This window comes from Salvelinus alpinus, chromosome 19 (assembly GCF_045679555.1).
Source record: "Salvelinus alpinus chromosome 19, SLU_Salpinus.1, whole genome shotgun sequence".
Classification (NCBI taxonomy): domain Eukaryota; kingdom Metazoa; phylum Chordata; class Actinopteri; order Salmoniformes; family Salmonidae; genus Salvelinus; species Salvelinus alpinus.
In genome coordinates, this window is record NC_092104.1 from 19892102 (window position 1) to 19917280 (window position 25179).

A 25179-nucleotide genomic window follows, 5' to 3' on the forward strand; every position below is an offset into this window, starting at 1 on the left:
AATGTTTTTTACTCTATCCTTCATTAGCTTTTGGCATTTTTTTGTTGTCTGTTCTTTGTATCTTCAGTTCTGCATGTCTCCATCAGACATATCAGACTTTATGTTACAGAATCGTGAAAAAATATGAATTTTAAGGGTTCATAGTTGTCAGGATGGCCGAGTGGTCTAAGGCGCCAGACTCAAGGTGAGAAACCTTCCTGGTTATAAGGGTATTCTGGTCTCCGACTGGAGGCGAGGGTTCAAATCCCTCTTCTGACAGAGCTTTTGCCTAAAAAAGTATACTTTTGTCAACACCGAGAATTTCTCCAAAGGTTGAAAGGGAAACACATGAACAGTGATTAATAGTTTGATAGATGTCATAATTTGAGAACAGAAAACACATGAAATGTGAATAATCGTTCGATACAGGTCATCATATGCCTAGTTTAGAATTCAAAAAGTTACTCAATTCCTTTAAAAAAAAGTTTTTTACTATATCTTTCATTACCTTTTAACATTTTTTTCTTTTCTGTTCTTTGTATCTTAAGATCTGCATGTTTCCATCAGACATATCAGACTTTATGTTACAGAATCGTGAAAAAATATGAATTTTAAGGTTTCATAGTTGTCAGGATGGCCGAGTGGTCTAAGGCGCCAGACTCAAGGTGAGAAACCTTCCTTGTTATAAGGGTATTCTGGTCCCCGAGGCGAGGGTTCAAATCCCTCTTCTGACAAAGCTTTTGCCTAAAAAAGTATACTTTTGTCAACACCGAGAATTTCTCCAAAGGTTGAAAGGGAAACACATGAACAGTGATTAATAGTTTGATAGATGTCATAATTTGAGAACAGAAAACACATGAAATGTGAATAATCGTTCGATACAGGTCATCATATGCCTAGTTTAGAATTCAAAAAGTTACTCAATTCCTTTAAAAAATAGTTTTTTACTATATCTTTCATTACCTTTTAACATTTTTTTCTTTTCTGTTCTTTGTATCTTAAGATCTGCATGTTTCCATCAGACATATCAGACTTTATGTTACAGAATCGTGAAAAAATATGAATTTTAAGGGTTCATAGTTGTCAGGATGGCCGAGTGGTCTAAGGCGCCAGACTCAAGGTGAGAAACCTTCCTGGTTGTAAGGGTATTCTGGTCGCCGACTGGAGGCGAGGGTTCAAATCCCTCTTCTGACAGAGCACTTGCCTAAAAAAGTATACTTTTGTCAACACCGAGAATTTCTCCAAAGGTTGAAAGGGAAACACATGAACAGTGATTAACAGTTTGATAGATGTCATAATTTGAGAACAGAAAACACATGAAACGTGAATAATCGTTCGATACAGGTCATCATATGCCTAGCTTAGAATTCACTCACTTCTTCAATTTCCTTAAAAAATGTTTTTTACTCTATCCTTCATTAGCTTTTGGCATTTTTTTGTTGTCTGTTCTTTGTATCTTCAGTTCTGCATGTCTCCATCAGACATATCAGACTTTATGTTACAGAATCCTGAAAAACATATTAATATTAGGGTTTCACAGTTGTCAGGATGGCCGAGTGGTCTAAGGCGCCAGACTCAAGGTGAGAAACCATCCTGGTTATAAGGGTATTCTGGTCTCCGACTGGAGGCGATGGTTCAAATCCCTCTTCTGACACAGCTTTTGCCTAAAAAAAGTAGCTTTCGGTCAACACCGAGAAATTCTCCAAAGGTTGAAAGGAAAACACATGAACAGTGATTAATAGTTTGATAGATGTCACAATTTGAGAACAGAAAACACATGAAACGTGAATAATCGTTCGATACAGGTCATCATATGCCTAGCTTAGAATTCACTCACTTCTTCAATTTCCTTAAAAAATGTTTTTTACTCTATCCTTCATTAGCTTTTGGCATTTTTTTGTTGTCTGTTCTTTGTATCTTCAGTTCTGCATGTCTCCATCAGACATATCAGACTTTATGTTACAGAATCCTGAAAAACATATTAATATTAGGGTTTCACAGTTGTCAGGATGGCCGAGTGGTCTAAGGCGCCAGACTCAAGGTGAGAAACCTTCCTGGTTATAAGGGTATTCTGGTCTCCGACTGGAGGCGAGGGTTCAAATCCCTCTTCTGACAGAGCTTTTGCCTAAAAAAGTATACTTTTGTCAACACCGAGAATTTCTCCAAAGGTTGAAAGGGAAACACATGAACAGTGATTAATAGTTTGATAGATGTCACAATTTGAGAACAGAAAACACATGAAATGTGAATAATCGTTCGATACAGGTCATCATATGCCTAGTTTAGAATTCAAAAAGTTACTCAATTCCTTTAAAAAAAAGTTTTTTACTATATCTTTCATTACCTTTTAACATTTTTTTCTTTTCTGTTCTTTGTATCTTAAGATCTGCATGTTTCCATCAGACATATCAGACTTTATGTTACAGAATCGTGAAAAAATATGAATTTTAAGGGCTCATAGTTGTCAGGATGGCCGAGTGGTCTAAGGCGCCAGACTCAAGGTGAGAAACCTTCCTGGTTGTAAGGGTATTCTGGTCTCCGACTGGAGGCGAGGGTTCAAATCCCTCTTCTGACAGAGCACTTGCCTAAAAAAGTATACTTTTGTCAACACCGAGAATTTCTCCAAAGGTTGAAAGGGAAACACATGAACAGTGATTAACAGTTTGATAGATGTCATAATTTGAGAACAGAAAACACATGAAACGTGAATAATCGTTCGATACAGGTCATCATATGCCTAGCTTAGAATTCACTCACTTCTTCAATTTCCTTAAAAAATGTTTTTTACTCTATCCTTCATTAGCTTTTGGCATTTTTTTGTTGTCTGTTCTTTGTATCTTCAGTTCTGCATGTCTCCATCAGACATATCAGACTTTATGTTACAGAATCCTGAAAAACATATTAATATTAAGGGTTCACAGTTGTCAGGATGGCCGAGTGGTCTAAGGCGCCAGACTCAAGGTGAGAAACCTTCCTGGTTATAAGGGTATTCTGGTCTCCGACTGGAGGCGAGGGTTCAAATCCCTCTTCTGACAGAGCTTTTGCCTAAAAAAGTATACTTTTGTCAACACCGAGAATTTCTCCAAAGGTTGAAAGGGAAACACATGAACAGTGATTAATAGTTTGATAGATGTCATAATTTGAGAACAGAAAACACATGAAATGTGAATAATCGTTCGATACAGGTCATCATATGCCTAGCTTAGAATTCACTCACTTCTTCAATTTCCTTAAAAAATGTTTTTTACTCTATCCTTCATTAGCTTTTGGCATTTTTTTGTTGTCTGTTCTTTGTATCTTCAGTTCTGCATGTCTCCATCAGACATATCAGACTTTATGTTACAGAATCCTGAAAAACATATTAATATTAGGGTTTCACAGTTGTCAGGATGGCCGAGTGGTCTAAGGCGCCAGACTCAAGGTGAGAAACCTTCCTGGTTATAAGGGTATTCTGGTCTCCGACTGGAGGCGAGGGTTCAAATCCCTCTTCTGACAGAGCTTTTGCCTAAAAAAGTATACTTTTGTCAACACCGAGAATTTCTCCAAAGGTTGAAAGGGAAACACATGAACAGTGATTAATAGTTTGATAGATGTCATAATTTGAGAACAGAAAACACATGAAATGTGAATAATCGTTCGATACAGGTCATCATATGCCTAGTTTAGAATTCAAAAAGTTACTCAATTCCTTTAAAAAAAAGTTTTTTACTATATCTTTCATTACCTTTTAACATTTTTTTCTTTTCTGTTCTTTGTATCTTAAGATCTGCATGTTTCCATCAGACATATCAGACTTTATGTTACAGAATCGTGAAAAAATATGAATTTTAAGGGCTCATAGTTGTCAGGATGGCCGAGTGGTCTAAGGCGCCAGACTCAAGGTGAGAAACCTTCCTGGTTGTAAGGGTATTCTGGTCTCCGACTGGAGGCGAGGGTTCAAATCCCTCTTCTGACAGAGCACTTGCCTAAAAAAGTATACTTTTGTCAACACCGAGAATTTCTCCAAAGGTTGAAAGGGAAACACATGAACAGTGATTAACAGTTTGATAGATGTCATAATTTGAGAACAGAAAACACATGAAACGTGAATAATCGTTCGATACAGGTCATCATATGCCTAGCTTAGAATTCACTCACTTCTTCAATTTCCTTAAAAAATGTTTTTTACTCTATCCTTCATTAGCTTTTGGCATTTTTTTGTTGTCTGTTCTTTGTATCTTCAGTTCTGCATGTCTCCATCAGACATATCAGACTTTATGTTACAGAATCCTGAAAAACATATTAATATTAAGGGTTTCACAGTTGTCAGGATGGCCGAGTGGTCTAAGGCGCCAGACTCAAGGTGAGAAACCTTCCTGGTTATAAGGGTATTCTGGTCTCCGACTGGAGGCGAGGGTTCAAATCCCTCTTCTGACAGAGCTTTTGCCTAAAAAAGTATACTTTTGTCAACACCGAGAATTTCTCCAAAGGTTGAAAGGGAAACACATGAACAGTGATTAATAGTTTGATAGATGTCATAATTTGAGAACAGAAAACACATGAAATGTGAATAATCGTTCGATACAGGTCATCATATGCCTAGTTTAGAATTCAAAAAGTTACTCAATTCCTTTAAAAAAAAGTTTTTTACTATATCTTTCATTACCTTTTAACATTTTTTTCTTTTCTGTTCTTTGTATCTTAAGATCTGCATGTTTCCATCAGACATATCAGACTTTATGTTACAGAATCGTGAAAAAATATGAATTTTAAGGTTTCATAGTTGTCAGGATGGCCGAGTGGTCTAAGGCGCCAGACTCAAGGTGAGAAACCTTCCTGGTTGTAAGGGTATTCTGGTCTCCGACTGGAGGCGAGGGTTCAAATCCCTCTTCTGACAGAGCTTTTGCCTAAAAAAGTATACTTTTGTCAACACCGAGAATTTCTCCAAAGGTTGAAAGGGAAACACATGAACAGTGATTAATAGTTTGATAGATGTCATAATTTGAGAACAGAAAACACATGAAATGTGAATAATCGTTCGATACAGGTCATCATATGCCTAGTTTAGAATTCAAAAAGTTACTCAATTCCTTTAAAAAAAAGTTTTTTACTATATCTTTCATTACCTTTTAACATTTTTTTCTTTTCTGTTCTTTGTATCTTAAGATCTGCATGTTTCCATCAGACATATCAGACTTTATGTTACAGAATCGTGAAAAAATATGAATTTTAAGGGCTCATAGTTGTCAGGATGGCCGAGTGGTCTAAGGCGCCAGACTCAAGGTGAGAAACCTTCCTGGTTGTAAGGGTATTCTGGTCTCCGACTGGAGGCGAGGGTTCAAATCCCTCTTCTGACAGAGCACTTGCCTAAAAAAGTATACTTTTGTCAACACCGAGAATTTCTCCAAAGGTTGAAAGGGAAACACATGAACAGTGATTAACAGTTTGATAGATGTCATAATTTGAGAACAGAAAACACATGAAACGTGAATAATCGTTCGATACAGGTCATCATATGCCTAGCTTAGAATTCACTCACTTCTTCAATTTCCTTAAAAAATGTTTTTTACTCTATCCTTCATTAGCTTTTGGCATTTTTTTGTTGTCTGTTCTTTGTATCTTCAGTTCTGCATGTCTCCATCAGACATATCAGACTTTATGTTACAGAATCCTGAAAAACATATTAATATTAGGGTTTCACAGTTGTCAGGATGGCCGAGTGGTCTAAGGCGCCAGACTCAAGGTGAGAAACCTTCCTGGTTATAAGGGTATTCTGGTCTCCGACTGGAGGCGAGGGTTCAAATCCCTCTTCTGACAGAGCTTTTGCCTAAAAAAGTATACTTTTGTCAACACCGAGAATTTCTCCAAAGGTTGAAAGGGAAACACATGAACAGTGATTAATAGTTTGATAGATGTCATAATTTGAGAACAGAAAACACATGAAATGTGAATAATCGTTCGATACAGGTCATCATATGCCTAGTTTAGAATTCAAAAAGTTACTCAATTCCTTTAAAAAAAAGTTTTTTACTATATCTTTCATTACCTTTTAACATTTTTTTCTTTTCTGTTCTTTGTATCTTAAGATCTGCATGTTTCCATCAGACATATCAGACTTTATGTTACAGAATCGTGAAAAAATATGAATTTTAAGGGCTCATAGTTGTCAGGATGGCCGAGTGGTCTAAGGCGCCAGACTCAAGGTGAGAAACCTTCCTGGTTGTAAGGGTATTCTGGTCTCCGACTGGAGGCGAGGGTTCAAATCCCTCTTCTGACAGAGCACTTGCCTAAAAAAGTATACTTTTGTCAACACCGAGAATTTCTCCAAAGGTTGAAAGGGAAACACATGAACAGTGATTAACAGTTTGATAGATGTCATAATTTGAGAACAGAAAACACATGAAACGTGAATAATCGTTCGATACAGGTCATCATATGCCTAGCTTAGAATTCACTCACTTCTTCAATTTCCTTAAAAAATGTTTTTTACTCTATCCTTCATTAGCTTTTGGCATTTTTTTGTTGTCTGTTCTTTGTATCTTCAGTTCTGCATGTCTCCATCAGACATATCAGACTTTATGTTACAGAATCCTGAAAAACATATTAATATTAAGGGTTCACAGTTGTCAGGATGGCCGAGTGGTCTAAGGCGCCAGACTCAAGGTGAGAAACCTTCCTGGTTATAAGGGTATTCTGGTCTCCGACTGGAGGCGAGGGTTCAAATCCCTCTTCTGACAGAGCTTTTGCCTAAAAAAGTATACTTTTGTCAACACCGAGAATTTCTCCAAAGGTTGAAAGGGAAACACATGAACAGTGATTAATAGTTTGATAGATGTCATAATTTGAGAACAGAAAACACATGAAATGTGAATAATCGTTCGATACAGGTCATCATATGCCTAGTTTAGAATTCAAAAAGTTACTCAATTCCTTTAAAAAAAAGTTTTTTACTATATCTTTCATTACCTTTTAACATTTTTTTCTTTTCTGTTCTTTGTATCTTAAGATCTGCATGTTTCCATCAGACATATCAGACTTTATGTTACAGAATCGTGAAAAAATATGAATTTTAAGGGTTCATAGTTGTCAGGATGGCCGAGTGGTCTAAGGCGCCAGACTCAAGGTGAGAAACCTTCCTGGTTATAAGGGTATTCTGGTCTCCGACTGGAGCCGAGGGTTCAAATCGATCTTCTGACAGAGCTTTTGCCTAAAAAAGTATACTTTTGTCAACACCGAGAATTTCTCCAAAGGTTGAAAGGGAAACACATGAACAGTGATTAATAGTTTGATAGATGTCATAATTTGAGAACAGAAAACACATGAAATGTGAATAATCGTTCGATACAGGTCATCATATGCCTAGTTTAGAATTCAAAAAGTTACTCAATTCCTTTAAAAAAAAGTTTTTTACTATATCTTTCATTACCTTTTAACATTTTTTTCTTTTCTGTTCTTTGTATCTTAAGATCTGCATGTTTCCATCAGACATATCAGACTTTATGTTACAGAATCGTGAAAAAATATGAATTTTAAGGGCTCATAGTTGTCAGGATGGCCGAGTGGTCTAAGGCGCCAGACTCAAGGTGAGAAACCTTCCTGGTTGTAAGGGTATTCTGGTCTCCGACTGGAGGCGAGGGTTCAAATCCCTCTTCTGACAGAGCACTTGCCTAAAAAAGTATACTTTTGTCAACACCGAGAATTTCTCCAAAGGTTGAAAGGGAAACACATGAACAGTGATTAACAGTTTGATAGATGTCATAATTTGAGAACAGAAAACACATGAAACGTGAATAATCGTTCGATACAGGTCATCATATGCCTAGCTTAGAATTCACTCACTTCTTCAATTTCCTTAAAAAATGTTTTTTACTCTATCCTTCATTAGCTTTTGGCATTTTTTTGTTGTCTGTTCTTTGTATCTTCAGTTCTGCATGTCTCCATCAGACATATCAGACTTTATGTTACAGAATCCTGAAAAACATATTAATATTAAGGGTTTCACAGTTGTCAGGATGGCCGAGTGGTCTAAGGCGCCAGACTCAAGGTGAGAAACCTTCCTGGTTATAAGGGTATTCTGGTCTCCGACTGGAGGCGAGGGTTCAAATCCCTCTTATGACAGAGCTTTTGCCTAAAAAAGTATACTTTTGTCAACACCGAGAATTTCTCCAAAGGTTGAAAGGGAAACACATGAACAGTGATTAATAGTTTGATAGATGTCATAATTTGAGAACAGAAAACACATGAAATGTGAATAATCGTTCGATACAGGTCATCATATGCCTAGTTTAGAATTCAAAAAGTTACTCAATTCCTTTAAAAAAAAGTTTTTTACTATATCTTTCATTACCTTTTAACATTTTTTTCTTTTCTGTTCTTTGTATCTTAAGATCTGCATGTTTCCATCAGACATATCAGACTTTATGTTACAGAATCGTGAAAAAATATGAATTTTAAGGTTTCATAGTTGTCAGGATGGCCGAGTGGTCTAAGGCGCCAGACTCAAGGTGAGAAACCTTCCTGGTTGTAAGGGTATTCTGGTCGCCGACTGGAGGCGAGGGTTCAAATCCCTCTTCTGACAGAGCACTTCCCTAAAAAAGTATACTTTTGTCAACACCGAGAATTTCTCCAAAGGTTGAAAGGAAAACACATGAACAGTGATTAATAGTTTGATAGATGTCACAATTTGAGAACAGAAAACACATGAAACGTGAATAATCGTTCGATACAGGTCATCATATGCCTAGCTTAGAATTCACTCAATTCTTCAATTTCCTTAAAAAATGTTTTTTACTCTATCCTTCATTTGCTTTTGGCATTTTTTTGTTGTCTGTTCTTTGTATCTTCAGTTCTGCATGTCTCCATCAGACATATCAGACTTTATGTTACAGAATCCTGAAAAACATATTAATATTAAGGGTTCACAGTTGTCAGGATGGCCGAGTGGTCTAAGGCGCCAGACTCAAGGTGAGAAACCTTCCTGGTTATAAGGGTATTCTGGTCTCCGACTGGAGGCGAGGGTTCAAATCCCTCTTCTGGCAGAGCTTTTGCCTAAAAAAGTATACTTTTGTCAACACCGAGAATTTCTCCAAAGGTTGAAAGGGAAACACATGAACAGTGATTAATAGTTTGATAGATGTCATAATTTGAGAACAGAAAACACATGAAATGTGAATAATCGTTCGATACAGGTCATCATATGCCTAGTTTAGAATTCAAAAAGTTACTCAATTCCTTTAAAAAAAAGTTTTTTACTATATCTTTCATTACCTTTTAACATTTTTTTCTTTTCTGTTCTTTGTATCTTAAGATCTGCATGTTTCCATCAGACATATCAGACTTTATGTTACAGAATCGTGAAAAAATATGAATTTTAAGGGTTCATAGTTGTCAGGATGGCCGAGTGGTCTAAGGCGCCAGACTCAAGGTGAGAAACCTTCCTGGTTGTAAGGGTATTCTGGTCTCCGACTGGAGGCGAGGGTTCAAATCCCTCTTCTGACAGAGCACTTCCCTAAAAAAGTATACTTTTGTCAACACCGAGAATTTCTCCAAAGGTTGAAAGGGAAACACATGAACAGTGATTAACAGTTTGATAGATGTCATAATTTGAGAACAGAAAACACATGAAACGTGAATAATCGTTCGATACAGGTCATCATATGCCTAGCTTAGAATTCACTCACTTCTTCAATTTCCTTAAAAAATGTTTTTTACTCTATCCTTCATTAGCTTTTGGCATTTTTTTGTTGTCTGTTCTTTGTATCTTCAGTTCTGCATGTCTCCATCAGACATATCAGACTTTATGTTACAGAATCCTGAAAAACATATTAATATTAAGGGTTTCACAGTTGTCAGGATGGCCGAGTGGTCTAAGGCGCCAGACTCAAGGTGAGAAACCTTCCTGGTTATAAGGGTATTCTGGTCTCCGACTGGAGGCGAGGGTTCAAATCCCTCTTCTGACAGAGCTTTTGCCTAAAAAAGTATACTTTTGTCAACACCGAGAATTTCTCCAAAGGTTGAAAGGGAAACACATGAACAGTGATTAATAGTTTGATAGATGTCATAATTTGAGAACAGAAAACACATGAAATGTGAATAATCGTTCGATACAGGTCATCATATGCCTAGTTTAGAATTCAAAAAGTTACTCAATTCCTTTAAAAAAAAGTTTTTTACTATATCTTTCATTACCTTTTAACATTTTTTTCTTTTCTGTTCTTTGTATCTTAAGATCTGCATGTTTCCATCAGACATATCAGACTTTATGTTACAGAATCGTGAAAAAATATGAATTTTAAGGGTTCATAGTTGTCAGGATGGCCGAGTGGTCTAAGGCGCCAGACTCAAGGTGAGAAACCTTCCTGGTTGTAAGGGTATTCTGGTCTCCGACTGGAGGCGAGGGTTCAAATCCCTCTTCTGACAGAGCACTTCCCTAAAAAAGTATACTTTTGTCAACACCGAGAATTTCTCCAAAGGTTGAAAGGGAAACACATGAACAGTGATTAACAGTTTGATAGATGTCATAATTTGAGAACAGAAAACACATGAAACGTGAATAATCGTTCGATACAGGTCATCATATGCCTAGCTTAGAATTCACTCACTTCTTCAATTTCCTTAAAAAATGTTTTTTACTCTATCCTTCATTAGCTTTTGGCATTTTTTTGTTGTCTGTTCTTTGTATCTTCAGTTCTGCATGTCTCCATCAGACATATCAGACTTTATGTTACAGAATCCTGAAAAACATATTAATATTAGGGTTTCACAGTTGTCAGGATGGCCGAGTGGTCTAAGGCGCCAGACTCAAGGTGAGAAACCTTCCTGGTTATAAGGGTATTCTGGTCTCCGACTGGAGGCGAGGGTTCAAATCCCTCTTCTGACAGAGCTTTTGCCTAAAAAAGTATACTTTTGTCAACACCGAGAATTTCTCCAAAGGTTGAAAGGGAAACACATGAACAGTGATTAATAGTTTGATAGATGTCATAATTTGAGAACAGAAAACACATGAAATGTGAATAATCGTTCGATACAGGTCATCATATGCCTAGTTTAGAATTCAAAAAGTTACTCAATTCCTTTAAAAAAAAGTTTTTTACTATATCTTTCATTACCTTTTAACATTTTTTTCTTTTCTGTTCTTTGTATCTTAAGATCTGCATGTTTCCATCAGACATATCAGACTTTATGTTACAGAATCGTGAAAAAATATGAATTTTAAGGGTTCATAGTTGTCAGGATGGCCGAGTGGTCTAAGGCGCCAGACTCAAGGTGAGAAACCTTCCTGGTTGTAAGGGTATTCTGGTCTCCGACTGGAGGCGAGGGTTCAAATCCCTCTTCTGACAGAGCACTTCCCTAAAAAAGTATACTTTTGTCAACACCGAGAATTTCTCCAAAGGTTGAAAGGGAAACACATGAACAGTGATTAACAGTTTGATAGATGTCATAATTTGAGAACAGAAAACACATGAAACGTGAATAATCGTTCGATACAGGTCATCATATGCCTAGCTTAGAATTCACTCACTTCTTCAATTTCCTTAAAAAATGTTTTTTACTCTATCCTTCATTAGCTTTTGGCATTTTTTTGTTGTCTGTTCTTTGTATCTTCAGTTCTGCATGTCTCCATCAGACATATCAGACTTTATGTTACAGAATCCTGAAAAACATATTAATATTAGGGTTTCACAGTTGTCAGGATGGCCGAGTGGTCTAAGGCGCCAGACTCAAGGTGAGAAACCTTCCTGGTTATAAGGGTATTCTGGTCTCCGACTGGAGGCGAGGGTTCAAATCCCTCTTCTGACAGAGCTTTTGCCTAAAAAAGTATACTTTTGTCAACACCGAGAATTTCTCCAAAGGTTGAAAGGGAAACACATGAACAGTGATTAATAGTTTGATAGATGTCATAATTTGAGAACAGAAAACACATGAAATGTGAATAATCGTTCGATACAGGTCATCATATGCCTAGTTTAGAATTCAAAAAGTTACTCAATTCCTTTAAAAAAAAGTTTTTTACTATATCTTTCATTACCTTTTAACATTTTTTTCTTTTCTGTTCTTTGTATCTTAAGATCTGCATGTTTCCATCAGACATATCAGACTTTATGTTACAGAATCGTGAAAAAATATGAATTTTAAGGGTTCATAGTTGTCAGGATGGCCGAGTGGTCTAAGGCGCCAGACTCAAGGTGAGAAACCTTCCTGGTTGTAAGGGTATTCTGGTCTCCGACTGGAGGCGAGGGTTCAAATCCCTCTTCTGACAGAGCACTTCCCTAAAAAAGTATACTTTTGTCAACACCGAGAATTTCTCCAAAGGTTGAAAGGGAAACACATGAACAGTGATTAACAGTTTGATAGATGTCATAATTTGAGAACAGAAAACACATGAAACGTGAATAATCGTTCGATACAGGTCATCATATGCCTAGCTTAGAATTCACTCACTTCTTCAATTTCCTTAAAAAATGTTTTTTACTCTATCCTTCATTAGCTTTTGGCATTTTTTTGTTGTCTGTTCTTTGTATCTTCAGTTCTGCATGTCTCCATCAGACATATCAGACTTTATGTTACAGAATCCTGAAAAACATATTAATATTAAGGGTTTCACAGTTGTCAGGATGGCCGAGTGGTCTAAGGCGCCAGACTCAAGGTGAGAAACCTTCCTGGTTATAAGGGTATTCTGGTCTCCGACTGGAGGCGAGGGTTCAAATCCCTCTTCTGACAGAGCTTTTGCCTAAAAAAGTATACTTTTGTCAACACCGAGAATTTCTCCAAAGGTTGAAAGGGAAACACATGAACAGTGATTAATAGTTTGATAGATGTCATAATTTGAGAACAGAAAACACATGAAATGTGAATAATCGTTCGATACAGGTCATCATATGCCTAGTTTAGAATTCAAAAAGTTACTCAATTCCTTTAAAAAAAAGTTTTTTACTATATCTTTCATTACCTTTTAACATTTTTTTCTTTTCTGTTCTTTGTATCTTAAGATCTGCATGTTTCCATCAGACATATCAGACTTTATGTTACAGAATCGTGAAAAAATATGAATTTTAAGGGTTCATAGTTGTCAGGATGGCCGAGTGGTCTAAGGCGCCAGACTCAAGGTGAGAAACCTTCCTGGTTGTAAGGGTATTCTGGTCTCCGACTGGAGGCGAGGGTTCAAATCCCTCTTCTGACAGAGCACTTCCCTAAAAAAGTATACTTTTGTCAACACCGAGAATTTCTCCAAAGGTTGAAAGGGAAACACATGAACAGTGATTAACAGTTTGATAGATGTCATAATTTGAGAACAGAAAACACATGAAACGTGAATAATCGTTCGATACAGGTCATCATATGCCTAGCTTAGAATTCACTCACTTCTTCAATTTCCTTAAAAAATGTTTTTTACTCTATCCTTCATTAGCTTTTGGCATTTTTTTGTTGTCTGTTCTTTGTATCTTCAGTTCTGCATGTCTCCATCAGACATATCAGACTTTATGTTACAGAATCCTGAAAAACATATTAATATTAGGGTTGCACAGTTGTCAGGATGGCCGAGTGGTCTAAGGCGCCAGACTCAAGGTGAGAAACCTTCCTGGTTATAAGGGTATTCTGGTCTCCGACTGGAGGCGAGGGTTCAAATCCCTCTTCTGACAGAGCTTTTGCCTAAAAAAGTATACTTTTGTCAACACCGAGAATTTCTCCAAAGGTTGAAAGGGAAACACATGAACAGTGATTAATAGTTTGATAGATGTCATAATTTGAGAACAGAAAACACATGAAATGTGAATAATCGTTCGATACAGGTCATCATATGCCTAGTTTAGAATTCAAAAAGTTACTCAATTCCTTTAAAAAAAAGTTTTTTACTATATCTTTCATTACCTTTTAACATTTTTTTCTTTTCTGTTCTTTGTATCTTAAGATCTGCATGTTTCCATCAGACATATCAGACTTTATGTTACAGAATCGTGAAAGATGTGAGTTTCAAAGCTTCAGAGTTGTCATAATGTGCGAGTGTCTTAAGAGCCAGACTCAAGGTGAGAAGTTTTCCAGGCTATAGGGGTATTCTGGTGTCCGATTGGAGGCGAGGGTTCAAATCCTTCTTCTGACACAGCTTTTGCCTAAAAAAGTAGCTTTCGGTCAACACCGAGAAATTCTCCAAAGGTTGAAAGGAAAACACATGAACAGTGATTAATAGTTTGATAGATGTCACAATTTGAGAACAGAAAACACATGAAACGTGAATAATCGTTCGATACAGGTCATCATATGCCTAGCTTAGAATTTACTAACTTTTTCAATTTCCTTAAAAAATGTTTTTTACTCTATCTTTCACTTTCTTTTAGCATTTTTTTGTTGTCTGTTCTTTGTATCTTAAGTTCTGCAATTTTCCATCAGACATATCAGACTTTATGTTACAGAATCGTGAAAAAATATGAATTTTAAGGGTTCATAGTTGTCAGGATGGCCGAGTGGTCTAAGGCGCCAGACTCAAGGTGAGAAACCTTCCTGGTTATAAGGGTATTCTGGTCTCCGACTGGAGGCGAGGGTTCAAATCCCTCTTCTGACAGAGCTTTTGCCTAAAAAAGTATACTTTTGTCAACACCGAGAATTTCTCCAAAGGTTGAAAGGGAAACACATGAACAGTGATTAATAGTTTGATAGATGTCATAATTTGAGAACAGAAAACACATGAAATGTGAATAATCGTTCGATACAGGTCATCATATGCCTAGTTTAGAATTCAAAAAGTTACTCAATTCCTTTAAAAAAAAGTTTTTTACTATATCTTTCATTACCTTTTAACATTTTTTTCTTTTCTGTTCTTTGTATCTTAAGATCTGCATGTTTCCATCAGACATATCAGACTTTATGTAACAGAATCGTGAAAGATGTGAGTTTCAAAGCTTCAGAGTTGTCATAATGTGCGAGTGTCTTAAGAGCCAGACTCAAGGTGAGAAGTTTTCCAGGCTATAGGGGTATTCTGGTGTCCGATTGGAGGCGAGGGTTCAAATCCTTCTTCTGACACAGCTTTTGCCTAAAAAAGTAGCTTTCGGTCAACACCGAGAAATTCTCCAAAGGTTGAAAGGAAAACACATGAACAGTGATTAATAGTTTGATAGATGTCACAATTTGAGAACAGAAAACACATGAAACGTGAATAATCGTTCGATACAGGTCATCATATGCCTAGCTTAGAATTTACTAACTTTTTCAATTTCCTTAAAAAATGTTTTTTACTCTATCTTTCACTTTCTTTTAGCATTTTTTTGTTGTCTGTTCTTTGTATCTTAAGTTCTGCAATTTTCCATCAGACATATCAGACTTTATGTTACAGAATCGTGAAAAAATATGAATTTTAAGGGTTCATAGTTGTCAGGATGGCCGAGTGGTCTAAGGCGCCAGACTCAAGGTGAGAAACCTTCCTGGTTGTAAGGGTATTCTGGTCTCCGACTGGAGGCGAGGGTTCAAATCCCTCTTCTGACAGAGCACTTGCCTAAAAAAGTATACTTTTGTCAACACCGAGAATTTCTCCAAAGGTTGAAAGGGAAACACATGAACAGTGATTAACAGTTTGATAGATGTCATAATTTGAGAACAGAAAACACATGAAACGTGAATAATCGTTCGATACAGGTCATCATATGCCTAGCTTAGAATTCACTCACTTCTTCAATTTCCTTAAAAAATGTTTTTTACTCTATCCTTCATTAGCTTTTGGCATTTTTTTGTTGTCTGTTCTTTGTATCTTCAGTTCTGCATGTCTCCATCAGACATATCAGACTTTATGTTACAGAATCCTGAAAAACATATTAATATTAGGGTTGCACAGTTGTCAGGATGGCCGAGTGGTCTAAGGCGCCAGACTCAAGGTGAGAAACCTTCCTGGTTATAAGGGTATTCTGGTCTCCGACTGGAGGCGAGGGTTCAAATCCCTCTTCTGACAGAGCTTTTGCCTAAAAAAGTATACTTTTGTCAACACCGAGAATTTCTCCAAAGGTTGAAAGGGAAACACATGAACAGTGATTAATAGTTTGATAGATGTCATAATTTGAGAACAGAAAACACATGAAATGTGAATAATCGTTCGATACAGGTCATCATATGCCTAGTTTAGAATTCAAAAAGTTACTCAATTCCTTTAAAAAAAAGTTTTTTACTATATCTTTCATTACCTTTTAACATTTTTTTCTTTTCTGTTCTTTGTATCTTAAGATCTGCATGTTTCCATCAGACATATCAGACTTTATGTAACAGAATCGTGAAAGATGTGAGTTTCAAAGCTTCAGAGTTGTCATAATGTGCGAGTGTCTTAAGAGCCAGACTCAAGGTGAGAAGTTTTCCAGGCTATAGGGGTATTCTGGTGTCCGATTGGAGGCGAGGGTTCAAATCCTTCTTCTGACACAGCTTTTGCCTAAAAAAGTATACTTTTGTCAACACCGAGAATTTCTCCAAAGGTTGAAAGGGAAACACATGAACAGTGATTAATAGTTTGATAGATGTCATAATTTGAGAACAGAAAACACATGAAACGTGAATAATCGTTCGATACAGGTCATCATATGCCTAGCTTAGAATTCACTCACTTCTTCAATTTCCTTAAAAAATGTTTTTTACTCTATCCTTCATTAGCTTTTGGCATTTTTTTGTTGTCTGTTCTTTGTATCTTCAGTTCTGCATGTCTCCATCAGACATATCAGACTTTATGTTACAGAATCCTGAAAAACATATTAATATTAGGGTTGCACAGGTGTCAGGATGGCCGAGTGGTCTAAGGCGCCAGACTCAAGGTGAGAAACCTTCCTGGTTATAAGGGTATTCTGGTCTCCGACTGGAGGCGAGGGTTCAAATCCCTCTTCTGACAGAGCTTTTGCCTAAAAAAGTATACTTTTGTCAACACCGAGAATTTCTCCAAAGGTTGAAAGGGAAACACATGAACAGTGATTAATAGTTTGATAGATGTCATAATTTGAGAACAGAAAACACATGAAATGTGAATAATCGTTCGATACAGGTCATCATATGCCTAGTTTAGAATTCAAAAAGTTACTCAATTCCTTTAAAAAAAAGTTTTTTACTATATCTTTCATTACCTTTTAACATTTTTTTCTTTTCTGTTCTTTGTATCTTAAGATCTGCATGTTTCCATCAGACATATCAGACTTTATGTAACAGAATCGTGAAAGATGTGAGTTTCAAAGCTTCAGAGTTGTCATAATGTGCGAGTGTCTTAAGAGCCAGACTCAAGGTGAGAAGTTTTCCAGGCTATAGGGGTATTCTGGTGTCCGATTGGAGGCGAGGGTTCAAATCCTTCTTCTGACACAGCTTTTGCCTAAAAAAGTATACTTTTGTCAACACCGAGAATTTCTCCAAAGGTTGAAAGGGAAACACATGAACAGTGATTAATAGTTTGATAGATGTCATAATTTGAGAACAGAAAACACATGAAACGTGAATAATCGTTCGATACAGGTCATCATATGCCTAGCTTAGAATTCACTCACTTCTTCAATTTCCTTAAAAAATGTTTTTTACTCTATCCTTCATTAGCTTTTGGCATTTTTTTGTTGTCTGTTCTTTGTATCTTCAGTTCTGCATGTCTCCATCAGACATATCAGACTTTATGTTACAGAATCCTGAAAAACATATTAATATTAAGGTTTCACAGTTGTCAGGATGGCCGAGTGGTCTAAGGCGCCAGACTCAAGGTGAGAAACCTTCCTGGTTATAAGGGTATTCTGGTCTCCGACTGGAGGCGAGGGTTCAAATCCCTCTTCTGACAGAGCTTTTGCCTAAAAAAGTATACTTTTGTCAACACCGAGAATTTCTCCAAAGGTTGAAAGGGAAACACATGAACAGTGATTAATAGTTTGATAGATGTCATAATTTGAGAACAGAAAACACATGAAATGTGAATAATCGTTCGATACAGGTCATCATATGCCTAGTTTAGAATTCAAAAAGTTACTCAATTCCTTTAAAAAAAAGTTTTTTACTATATCTTTCATTACCTTTTAACATTTTTTTCTTTTCTGTTCTTTGTATCTTAAGATCTGCATGTTTCCATCAGACATATCAGACTTTATGTTACAGAATCGTGAAAAAATATGAATTTTAAGGGCTCATAGTTGTCAGGATGGCCGAGTGGTCTAAGGCGCCAGACTCAAGGTGAGAAACCTTCCTGGTTGTAAGGGTATTCTGGTCTCCGACTGGAGGCGAGGGTTCAAATCCCTCTTCTGACAGAGCACTTGCCTAAAAAAGTATACTTTTGTCAACACCGAGAATTTCTCCAAAGGTTGAAAGGGAAACACATGAACAGTGATTAACAGTTTGATAGATGTCATAATTTGAGAACAGAAAACACATGAAACGTGAATAATCGTTCGATACAGGTCATCATATGCCTAGCTTAGAATTCACTCACTTCTTCAATTTCCTTAAAAAATGTTTTTTACTCTATCCTTCATTAGCTTTTGGCATTTTTTTGTTGTCTGTTCTTTGTATCTTCAGTTCTGCATGTCTCCATCAGACATATCAGACTTTATGTTACAGAATCCTGAAAAACATATTAATATTAAGGTTTCACAGTTGTCAGGATGGCCGAGTGGTCTAAGGCGCCAGACTCAAGGTGAGAAACCTTCCTGGTTATAAGGGTATTCTGGTCTCCGACTGGAGGCGAGGGTTCAAATCCCTCTTCTGACAGAGCACTTGCCTAAAAAAGTATACTTTTGTCAACACCGAGAATTTCTCCAAAGGTTGAAAGGGAAACACATGAACAGTGATTAACAGTTTGATAGATGTCATAATTTGAGAACAGAAAACACATGAAACGTGAATAATCGTTCGATACAGGTCATCATATGCCTAGCTTAGAATTCACTCACTTCTTCAATTTCCTTAAAAAATGTTTTTTACTCTATCCTTCATTAGCTTTTGGCATTTTTTTGTTGTCTGTTCTTTGTATCTTCAGTTCTGCATGTCTCCATCAGACATATCAGACTTTATGTTACAGAATCCTGAAAAACATATTAATATTAAGGTTTCACAGTTGTCAGGATGGCCGAGTGGTCTAAGGCGCCAGACTCAAGGTGAGAAACCTTCCTGGTTATAAGGGTATTCTGGTCTCCGACTGGAGGCGAGGGTTCAAATCCCTCTTCTGACAGAGCTTTTGCCTAAAAAAGTATACTTTTGTCAACACCGAGAATTTCTCCAAAGGTTGAAAGGGAAACACATGAACAGTGATTAATAGTTTGATAGATGTCATAATTTGAGAACAGAAAACACATGAAATGTGAATAATCGTTCGATACAGGTCATCATATGCCTAGTTTAGAATTCAAAAAGTTACTCAATTCCTTTAAAAAAAAGTTTTTTACTATATCTTTCATTACCTTTTAACATTTTTTTCTTTTCTGTTCTTTGTATCTTAAGATCTGCATGTTTCCATCAGACATATCAGACTTTATGTTACAGAATCGTGAAAAAATATGAATTTTAAGGGTTCATAGTTGTCAGGATGGCCGAGTGGTCTAAGGCGCCAGACTCAAGGTGAGAAACCTTCCTGGTTGTAAGGGTATTCTGGTCTCCGACTGGAGGCGAGGGTTCAAATCCCTCTTCTGACAGAGCACTTGCCTAAAAAAGTATACTTTTGTCAACACCGAGAATTTCTCCAAAGGTTGAAAGGGAAACACATGAACAGTGATTAACAGTTTGATAGATGTCATAATTTGAGAACAGAAAACACATGAAACGTGAATAATCGTTCGATACAGGTCATCATATGCCTAGCTTAGAATTCACTCACTTCTTCAATTTCCTTAAAAAATGTTTTTTACTCTATCCTTCATTAGCTTTTGGCATTTTTTTGTTGTCTGTTCTTTGTATCTTCAGTTCTGCATGTCTCCATCAGACATATCAGACTTTATGTTACAGAATCCTGAAAAACATATTAATATTAGGGTTTCACAGTTGTCAGGATGGCCGAGTGGTCTAAGGCGCCAGACTCAAGGTGAGAAACCTTCCTGGTTATAAGGGTATTCTGGTCTCCGACTGGAGGCGAGGGTTCAAATCCCTCTTCTGACAGAGCTTTTGCCTAAAAAAGTATACTTTTGTCAACACCGAGAATTTCTCCAAAGGTTGAAAGGGAAACACATGAACAGTGATTAATAGTTTGATAGATGTCATAATTTGAGAACAGAAAACACATGAAATGTGAATAATCGTTCGATACAGGTCATCATATGCCTAGTTTAGAATTCAAAAAGTTACTCAATTCCTTTAAAAAAAAGTTTTTTACTATATCTTTCATTACCTTTTAACATTTTTTTCTTTTCTGTTCTTTGTATCTTAAGATCTGCATGTTTCCATCAGACATATCAGACTTTATGTTACAGAATCGTGAAAAAATATGAATTTTATGGGTCATAGTTGTCAGGATGGCCGAGTGGTCTAAGGCGCCAGACACAAGGTGAGAAACCTTCCTGGTTGTAAGGGTATTCTGGTCTCCGACTGGAGGCGAGGGTTCAAATCCCTCTTCTGACAGAGCTTTTGCCTAAAAAAGTATACTTTTGTCAACACCGAGAATTTCTCCAAAGGTTGAAAGGGAAACACATGAACAGTGATTAATAGTTTGATAGATGTCATAATTTGAGAACAGAAAACACATGAAATGTGAATAATCGTTCGATACAGGTCATCATATGCCTAGTTTAGAATTCAAAAAGTTACTCAATTCCTTTAAAAAAAAGTTTTTTACTATATCTTTCATTACCTTTTAACATTTTTTTCTTTTCTGTTCTTTGTATCTTAAGATCTGCATGTTTCCATCAGACATATCAGACTTTATGTTACAGAATCGTGAAAAAATATGAATTTTAAGGGCTCATAGTTGTCAGGATGGCCGAGTGGTCTAAGGCGCCAGACTCAAGGTGAGAAACCTTCCTGGTTGTAAGGGTATTCTGGTCTCCGACTGGAGGCGAGGGTTCAAATCCCTCTTCTGACAGAGCACTTGCCTAAAAAAGTATACTTTTGTCAACACCGAGAATTTCTCCAAAGGTTGAAAGGGAAACACATGAACAGTGATTAACAGTTTGATAGATGTCATAATTTGAGAACAGAAAACACATGAAACGTGAATAATCGTTCGATACAGGTCATCATATGCCTAGCTTAGAATTCACTCACTTCTTCAATTTCCTTAAAAAATGTTTTTTACTCTATCCTTCATTAGCTTTTGGCATTTTTTTGTTGTCTGTTCTTTGTATCTTCAGTTCTGCATGTCTCCATCAGACATATCAGACTTTATGTTACAGAATCCTGAAAAACATATTAATATTAAGGTTTCACAGTTGTCAGGATGGCCGAGTGGTCTAAGGCGCCAGACTCAAGGTGAGAAACCTTCCTGGTTATAAGGGTATTCTGGTCTCCGACTGGAGGCGAGGGTTCAAATCCCTCTTCTGACAGAGCACTTGCCTAAAAAAGTATACTTTTGTCAACACCGAGAATTTCTCCAAAGGTTGAAAGGGAAACACATGAACAGTGATTAACAGTTTGATAGATGTCATAATTTGAGAACAGAAAACACATGAAACGTGAATAATCGTTCGATACAGGTCATCATATGCCTAGCTTAGAATTCACTCACTTCTTCAATTTCCTTAAAAAATGTTTTTTACTCTATCCTTCATTAGCTTTTGGCATTTTTTTGTTGTCTGTTCTTTGTATCTTCAGTTCTGCATGTCTCCATCAGACATATCAGACTTTATGTTACAGAATCCTGAAAAACATATTAATATTAAGGTTTCACAGTTGTCAGGATGGCCGAGTGGTCTAAGGCGCCAGACTCAAGGTGAGAAACCTTCCTGGTTATAAGGGTATTCTGGTCTCCGACTGGAGGCGAGGGTTCAAATCCCTCTTCTGACAGAGCTTTTGCCTAAAAAAGTATACTTTTGTCAACACCGAGAATTTCTCCAAAGGTTGAAAGGGAAACACATGAACAGTGATTAACAGTTTGATAGATGTCATAATTTGAGAACAGAAAACACATGAAACGTGAATAATCGTTCGATACAGGTCATCATATGCCTAGCTTAGAATTCACTCACTTCTTCAATTTCCTTAAAAAATGTTTTTTACTCTATCCTTCATTAGCTTTTGGCATTTTTTTGTTGTCTGTTCTTTGTATCTTCAGTTCTGCATGTCTCCATCAGACATATCAGACTTTATGTTACAGAATCCTGAAAAACATATTAATATTAAGGTTTCACAGTTGTCAGGATGGCCGAGTGGTCTAAGGCGCCAGACTCAAGGTGAGAAACCTTCCTGGTTATAAGGGTATTCTGGTCTCCGACTGGAGGCGAGGGTTCAAATCCCTCTTCTGACAGAGCTTTTGCCTAAAAAAGTATACTTTTGTCAACACCGAGAATTTCTCCAAAGGTTGAAAGGGAAACACATGAACAGTGATTAATAGTTTGATAGATGTCATAATTTGAGAACAGAAAACACATGAAATGTGAATAATCGTTCGATACAGGTCATCATATGCCTAGTTTAGAATTCAAAAAGTTACACAATTCCTTTAAAAAAAATTTTTTTACTATATCTTTCATTACCTTTTAACATTTTTTTCTTTTCTGTTCTTTGTATCTTAAGATCTGCATGTTTCCATCAGACATATCAGACTTTATGTTACAGAATCGTGAAAAAATATGAATTTTATGGGTCATAGTTGTCAGGATGGCCGAGTGGTCTAAGGCGCCAGACACAAGGTGAGAAACCTTCCTGGTTGTAAGGGTATTCTGGTCTCCGACTGGAGGCGAGGGTTCAAATCCCTCTTCTGACAGAGCACTTGCCTAAAAAAGTATACTTTTGTCAACACCGAGAATTTCTCCAAAGGTTGAAAGGGAAACACATGAACAGTGATTAATAGTTTGATAGATGTCATAATTTGAGAACAGAAAACACATGAAATGTGAATAATCGTTCGATACAGGTCATCATATGCCTAGTTTAGAATTCAAAAAGTTACACAATTCCTTTAAAAAAAATTTTTTTACTATATCTTTCATTACCTTTTAACATTTTTTTCTTTTCTGTTCTTTGTATCTTAAGATCTGCATGTTTCCATCAGACATATCAGACTTTATGTTACAGAATCGTGAAAAAATATGAATTTTAAGGGCTCATAGTTGTTAGGATGGCCGAGTGGTCTAAGGCGCCAGACTCAAGGTGAGAAACCTTCCTGGTTGTAAGGGTATTCTGGTCTCCGACTGGAGGCGATGGTTCAAATCCCTCTTCTGACAGAGCACTTGCCTAAAAAAGTATACTTTTGTCAACACCGAGAATTTCTCCAAAGGTTGAAAGGGAAACACATGAACAGTGATTAACAGTTTGATAGATGTCATAATTTGAGAACAGAAAACACATGAAACGTGAATAATCGTTCGATACAGGTCATCATATGCCTAGCTTAGAATTCACTCACTTCTTCAATTTCCTTAAAAAATGTTTTTTACTCTATCCTTCATTAGCTTTTGGCATTTTTTTGTTGTCTGTTCTTTGTATCTTCAGTTCTGCATGTCTCCATCAGACATATCAGACTTTATGTTACAGAATCCTGAAAAACATATTAATATTAAGGTTTCACAGTTGTCAGGATTACCGAGTGGTCTAAGGCGCTAGACTCAAGGTGAGAAACCTTCCTGGTTGTAAGGGTATTCTGGTCTCCGACTGCAGGTGAGGGTTCAAATCCCTCTTCTGACAGAGCACTTGCCTAAAAAAGTATACTTTTGTCAACACCGAGAATTTCTCCAAAGGTTGAAAGGGAAACACATGAACAGTGATTAACAGTTTGATAGATGTCATAATTTGAGAACAGAAAACACATGAAACGTGAATAATCGTTCGATACAGGTCATCATATGCCTAGCTTAGAATTCACTCACTTCTTCAATTTCCTTAAAAAATGTTTTTTACTCTATCCTTCATTAGCTTTTGGCATTTTTTTGTTGTCTGTTCTTTGTATCTTCAGTTCTGCATGTCTCCATCAGACATATCAGACTTTATGTTACAGAATCCTGAAAAACATATTAATATTAAGGTTTCACAGTTGTCAGGATGGCCGAGTGGTCTAAGGCGCCAGACTCAAGGTGAGAAACCTTCCTGGTTATAAGGGTATTCTGGTCTCCGACTGGAGGCGAGGGTTCAAATCCCTCTTCTGGCAGAGCTTTTGCCTAAAAAAGTATACTTTTGTCAACACCGAGAATTTCTCCAAAGGTTGAAAGGGAAACACATGAACAGTGATTAATAGTTTGATAGATGTCATAATTTGAGAACAGAAAACACATGAAATGTGAATAATCGTTCGATACAGGTCATCATATGCCTAGTTTAGAATTCAAAAAGTTACTCAATTCCTTTAAAAAAAAGTTTTTTACTATATCTTTCATTACCTTTTAACATTTTTTTCTTTTCTGTTCTTTGTATCTTAAGATCTGCATGTTTCCATCAGACATATCAGACTTTATGTTACAGAATCGTGAAAAAATATGAATTTTATGGGTCATAGTTGTCAGGATGGCCGAGTGGTCTAAGGCGCCAGACACAAGGTGAGAAACCTTCCTGGTTGTAAGGGTATTCTGGTCTCCGACTGGAGGCGAGGGTTCAAATCCCTCTTCTGACAGAGCACTTGCCTAAAAAAGTATACTTTTGTCAACACCGAGAATTTCTCCAAAGGTTGAAAGGGAAACACATGAACAGTGATTAATAGTTTGATAGATGTCATAATTTGAGAACAGAAAACACATGAAATGTGAATAATCGTTCGATACAGGTCATCATATGCCTAGTTTAGAATTCAAAAAGTTACACAATTCCTTTAAAAAAAAAAATTTTACTATATCTTTCATTACCTTTTAACATTTTTTTCTTTTCTGTTCTTTGTATCTTAAGATCTGCATGTTTCCATCAGACATATCAGACTTTATGTTACAGAATCGTGAAAAAATATGAATTTTAAGGGCTCATAGTTGTCAGGATGGCCGAGTGGTCTAAGGCGCCAGACTCAAGGTGAGAAACCTTCCTGGTTGTAAGGGTATTCTGGTCTCCGACTGGAGGCGATGGTTCAAATCCCTCTTCTGACAGAGCACTTGCCTAAAAAAGTATACTTTTGTCAACACCGAGAATTTCTCCAAAGGTTGAAAGGGAAACACATGAACAGTGATTAACAGTTTGATA

The 25179-nt window shown here is 36.7% G+C and overlaps 37 non-coding genes across 37 annotated transcripts; all 37 read left to right on the forward strand.

Annotated features, from left to right (window-relative positions):
* The first annotated feature begins 146 nt into the window (after positions 1 to 146).
* trnal-caa (transfer RNA leucine (anticodon CAA)) lies at positions 147 to 258 on the forward strand. The gene is made up of 2 exons: positions 147 to 184; positions 213 to 258. It is a non-coding gene; the product is annotated as a tRNA-Leu (tRNA).
* Positions 259 to 1982: 1724 nt separating this feature from the next.
* On the forward strand, positions 1983 to 2094 carry trnal-caa (transfer RNA leucine (anticodon CAA)). Its single transcript has 2 exons — positions 1983 to 2020; positions 2049 to 2094. It is a non-coding gene; the product is annotated as a tRNA-Leu (tRNA).
* A 348-nt stretch (positions 2095 to 2442) lies between these two features.
* trnal-caa (transfer RNA leucine (anticodon CAA)) lies at positions 2443 to 2554 on the forward strand. Its single transcript has 2 exons — positions 2443 to 2480; positions 2509 to 2554. It is a non-coding gene; the product is annotated as a tRNA-Leu (tRNA).
* A 348-nt stretch (positions 2555 to 2902) lies between these two features.
* On the forward strand, positions 2903 to 3014 carry trnal-caa (transfer RNA leucine (anticodon CAA)). The gene is made up of 2 exons: positions 2903 to 2940; positions 2969 to 3014. It is a non-coding gene; the product is annotated as a tRNA-Leu (tRNA).
* A 348-nt stretch (positions 3015 to 3362) lies between these two features.
* Positions 3363 to 3474, forward strand: trnal-caa (transfer RNA leucine (anticodon CAA)). Its single transcript has 2 exons — positions 3363 to 3400; positions 3429 to 3474. It is a non-coding gene; the product is annotated as a tRNA-Leu (tRNA).
* A 348-nt stretch (positions 3475 to 3822) lies between these two features.
* Positions 3823 to 3934, forward strand: trnal-caa (transfer RNA leucine (anticodon CAA)). Its single transcript has 2 exons — positions 3823 to 3860; positions 3889 to 3934. It is a non-coding gene; the product is annotated as a tRNA-Leu (tRNA).
* A 349-nt stretch (positions 3935 to 4283) lies between these two features.
* trnal-caa (transfer RNA leucine (anticodon CAA)) lies at positions 4284 to 4395 on the forward strand. The gene is made up of 2 exons: positions 4284 to 4321; positions 4350 to 4395. It is a non-coding gene; the product is annotated as a tRNA-Leu (tRNA).
* A 348-nt stretch (positions 4396 to 4743) lies between these two features.
* trnal-caa (transfer RNA leucine (anticodon CAA)) lies at positions 4744 to 4855 on the forward strand. The gene is made up of 2 exons: positions 4744 to 4781; positions 4810 to 4855. It is a non-coding gene; the product is annotated as a tRNA-Leu (tRNA).
* Positions 4856 to 5203: 348 nt separating this feature from the next.
* On the forward strand, positions 5204 to 5315 carry trnal-caa (transfer RNA leucine (anticodon CAA)). The gene is made up of 2 exons: positions 5204 to 5241; positions 5270 to 5315. It is a non-coding gene; the product is annotated as a tRNA-Leu (tRNA).
* A 348-nt stretch (positions 5316 to 5663) lies between these two features.
* On the forward strand, positions 5664 to 5775 carry trnal-caa (transfer RNA leucine (anticodon CAA)). The gene is made up of 2 exons: positions 5664 to 5701; positions 5730 to 5775. It is a non-coding gene; the product is annotated as a tRNA-Leu (tRNA).
* Positions 5776 to 6123: 348 nt separating this feature from the next.
* On the forward strand, positions 6124 to 6235 carry trnal-caa (transfer RNA leucine (anticodon CAA)). Its single transcript has 2 exons — positions 6124 to 6161; positions 6190 to 6235. It is a non-coding gene; the product is annotated as a tRNA-Leu (tRNA).
* Positions 6236 to 6583: 348 nt separating this feature from the next.
* Positions 6584 to 6695, forward strand: trnal-caa (transfer RNA leucine (anticodon CAA)). Its single transcript has 2 exons — positions 6584 to 6621; positions 6650 to 6695. It is a non-coding gene; the product is annotated as a tRNA-Leu (tRNA).
* Positions 6696 to 7503: 808 nt separating this feature from the next.
* On the forward strand, positions 7504 to 7615 carry trnal-caa (transfer RNA leucine (anticodon CAA)). Its single transcript has 2 exons — positions 7504 to 7541; positions 7570 to 7615. It is a non-coding gene; the product is annotated as a tRNA-Leu (tRNA).
* A 1729-nt stretch (positions 7616 to 9344) lies between these two features.
* On the forward strand, positions 9345 to 9456 carry trnal-caa (transfer RNA leucine (anticodon CAA)). Its single transcript has 2 exons — positions 9345 to 9382; positions 9411 to 9456. It is a non-coding gene; the product is annotated as a tRNA-Leu (tRNA).
* Positions 9457 to 9805: 349 nt separating this feature from the next.
* On the forward strand, positions 9806 to 9917 carry trnal-caa (transfer RNA leucine (anticodon CAA)). The gene is made up of 2 exons: positions 9806 to 9843; positions 9872 to 9917. It is a non-coding gene; the product is annotated as a tRNA-Leu (tRNA).
* Positions 9918 to 10265: 348 nt separating this feature from the next.
* Positions 10266 to 10377, forward strand: trnal-caa (transfer RNA leucine (anticodon CAA)). The gene is made up of 2 exons: positions 10266 to 10303; positions 10332 to 10377. It is a non-coding gene; the product is annotated as a tRNA-Leu (tRNA).
* A 348-nt stretch (positions 10378 to 10725) lies between these two features.
* trnal-caa (transfer RNA leucine (anticodon CAA)) lies at positions 10726 to 10837 on the forward strand. The gene is made up of 2 exons: positions 10726 to 10763; positions 10792 to 10837. It is a non-coding gene; the product is annotated as a tRNA-Leu (tRNA).
* Positions 10838 to 11185: 348 nt separating this feature from the next.
* On the forward strand, positions 11186 to 11297 carry trnal-caa (transfer RNA leucine (anticodon CAA)). The gene is made up of 2 exons: positions 11186 to 11223; positions 11252 to 11297. It is a non-coding gene; the product is annotated as a tRNA-Leu (tRNA).
* Positions 11298 to 11645: 348 nt separating this feature from the next.
* Positions 11646 to 11757, forward strand: trnal-caa (transfer RNA leucine (anticodon CAA)). Its single transcript has 2 exons — positions 11646 to 11683; positions 11712 to 11757. It is a non-coding gene; the product is annotated as a tRNA-Leu (tRNA).
* A 348-nt stretch (positions 11758 to 12105) lies between these two features.
* trnal-caa (transfer RNA leucine (anticodon CAA)) lies at positions 12106 to 12217 on the forward strand. The gene is made up of 2 exons: positions 12106 to 12143; positions 12172 to 12217. It is a non-coding gene; the product is annotated as a tRNA-Leu (tRNA).
* A 349-nt stretch (positions 12218 to 12566) lies between these two features.
* Positions 12567 to 12678, forward strand: trnal-caa (transfer RNA leucine (anticodon CAA)). Its single transcript has 2 exons — positions 12567 to 12604; positions 12633 to 12678. It is a non-coding gene; the product is annotated as a tRNA-Leu (tRNA).
* A 348-nt stretch (positions 12679 to 13026) lies between these two features.
* On the forward strand, positions 13027 to 13138 carry trnal-caa (transfer RNA leucine (anticodon CAA)). Its single transcript has 2 exons — positions 13027 to 13064; positions 13093 to 13138. It is a non-coding gene; the product is annotated as a tRNA-Leu (tRNA).
* Positions 13139 to 13486: 348 nt separating this feature from the next.
* trnal-caa (transfer RNA leucine (anticodon CAA)) lies at positions 13487 to 13598 on the forward strand. Its single transcript has 2 exons — positions 13487 to 13524; positions 13553 to 13598. It is a non-coding gene; the product is annotated as a tRNA-Leu (tRNA).
* An 805-nt stretch (positions 13599 to 14403) lies between these two features.
* trnal-caa (transfer RNA leucine (anticodon CAA)) lies at positions 14404 to 14515 on the forward strand. The gene is made up of 2 exons: positions 14404 to 14441; positions 14470 to 14515. It is a non-coding gene; the product is annotated as a tRNA-Leu (tRNA).
* Positions 14516 to 15320: 805 nt separating this feature from the next.
* trnal-caa (transfer RNA leucine (anticodon CAA)) lies at positions 15321 to 15432 on the forward strand. The gene is made up of 2 exons: positions 15321 to 15358; positions 15387 to 15432. It is a non-coding gene; the product is annotated as a tRNA-Leu (tRNA).
* Positions 15433 to 15780: 348 nt separating this feature from the next.
* trnal-caa (transfer RNA leucine (anticodon CAA)) lies at positions 15781 to 15892 on the forward strand. The gene is made up of 2 exons: positions 15781 to 15818; positions 15847 to 15892. It is a non-coding gene; the product is annotated as a tRNA-Leu (tRNA).
* An 806-nt stretch (positions 15893 to 16698) lies between these two features.
* trnal-caa (transfer RNA leucine (anticodon CAA)) lies at positions 16699 to 16810 on the forward strand. Its single transcript has 2 exons — positions 16699 to 16736; positions 16765 to 16810. It is a non-coding gene; the product is annotated as a tRNA-Leu (tRNA).
* Positions 16811 to 17616: 806 nt separating this feature from the next.
* On the forward strand, positions 17617 to 17728 carry trnal-caa (transfer RNA leucine (anticodon CAA)). Its single transcript has 2 exons — positions 17617 to 17654; positions 17683 to 17728. It is a non-coding gene; the product is annotated as a tRNA-Leu (tRNA).
* Positions 17729 to 18076: 348 nt separating this feature from the next.
* Positions 18077 to 18188, forward strand: trnal-caa (transfer RNA leucine (anticodon CAA)). The gene is made up of 2 exons: positions 18077 to 18114; positions 18143 to 18188. It is a non-coding gene; the product is annotated as a tRNA-Leu (tRNA).
* Positions 18189 to 18536: 348 nt separating this feature from the next.
* On the forward strand, positions 18537 to 18648 carry trnal-caa (transfer RNA leucine (anticodon CAA)). The gene is made up of 2 exons: positions 18537 to 18574; positions 18603 to 18648. It is a non-coding gene; the product is annotated as a tRNA-Leu (tRNA).
* Positions 18649 to 18996: 348 nt separating this feature from the next.
* trnal-caa (transfer RNA leucine (anticodon CAA)) lies at positions 18997 to 19108 on the forward strand. The gene is made up of 2 exons: positions 18997 to 19034; positions 19063 to 19108. It is a non-coding gene; the product is annotated as a tRNA-Leu (tRNA).
* A 348-nt stretch (positions 19109 to 19456) lies between these two features.
* On the forward strand, positions 19457 to 19568 carry trnal-caa (transfer RNA leucine (anticodon CAA)). The gene is made up of 2 exons: positions 19457 to 19494; positions 19523 to 19568. It is a non-coding gene; the product is annotated as a tRNA-Leu (tRNA).
* A 348-nt stretch (positions 19569 to 19916) lies between these two features.
* Positions 19917 to 20028, forward strand: trnal-caa (transfer RNA leucine (anticodon CAA)). Its single transcript has 2 exons — positions 19917 to 19954; positions 19983 to 20028. It is a non-coding gene; the product is annotated as a tRNA-Leu (tRNA).
* An 807-nt stretch (positions 20029 to 20835) lies between these two features.
* Positions 20836 to 20947, forward strand: trnal-caa (transfer RNA leucine (anticodon CAA)). Its single transcript has 2 exons — positions 20836 to 20873; positions 20902 to 20947. It is a non-coding gene; the product is annotated as a tRNA-Leu (tRNA).
* Positions 20948 to 21295: 348 nt separating this feature from the next.
* On the forward strand, positions 21296 to 21407 carry trnal-caa (transfer RNA leucine (anticodon CAA)). Its single transcript has 2 exons — positions 21296 to 21333; positions 21362 to 21407. It is a non-coding gene; the product is annotated as a tRNA-Leu (tRNA).
* Positions 21408 to 21755: 348 nt separating this feature from the next.
* Positions 21756 to 21867, forward strand: trnal-caa (transfer RNA leucine (anticodon CAA)). Its single transcript has 2 exons — positions 21756 to 21793; positions 21822 to 21867. It is a non-coding gene; the product is annotated as a tRNA-Leu (tRNA).
* Positions 21868 to 22215: 348 nt separating this feature from the next.
* Positions 22216 to 22327, forward strand: trnal-caa (transfer RNA leucine (anticodon CAA)). Its single transcript has 2 exons — positions 22216 to 22253; positions 22282 to 22327. It is a non-coding gene; the product is annotated as a tRNA-Leu (tRNA).
* Positions 22328 to 25179: the final 2852 nt, after the last annotated feature.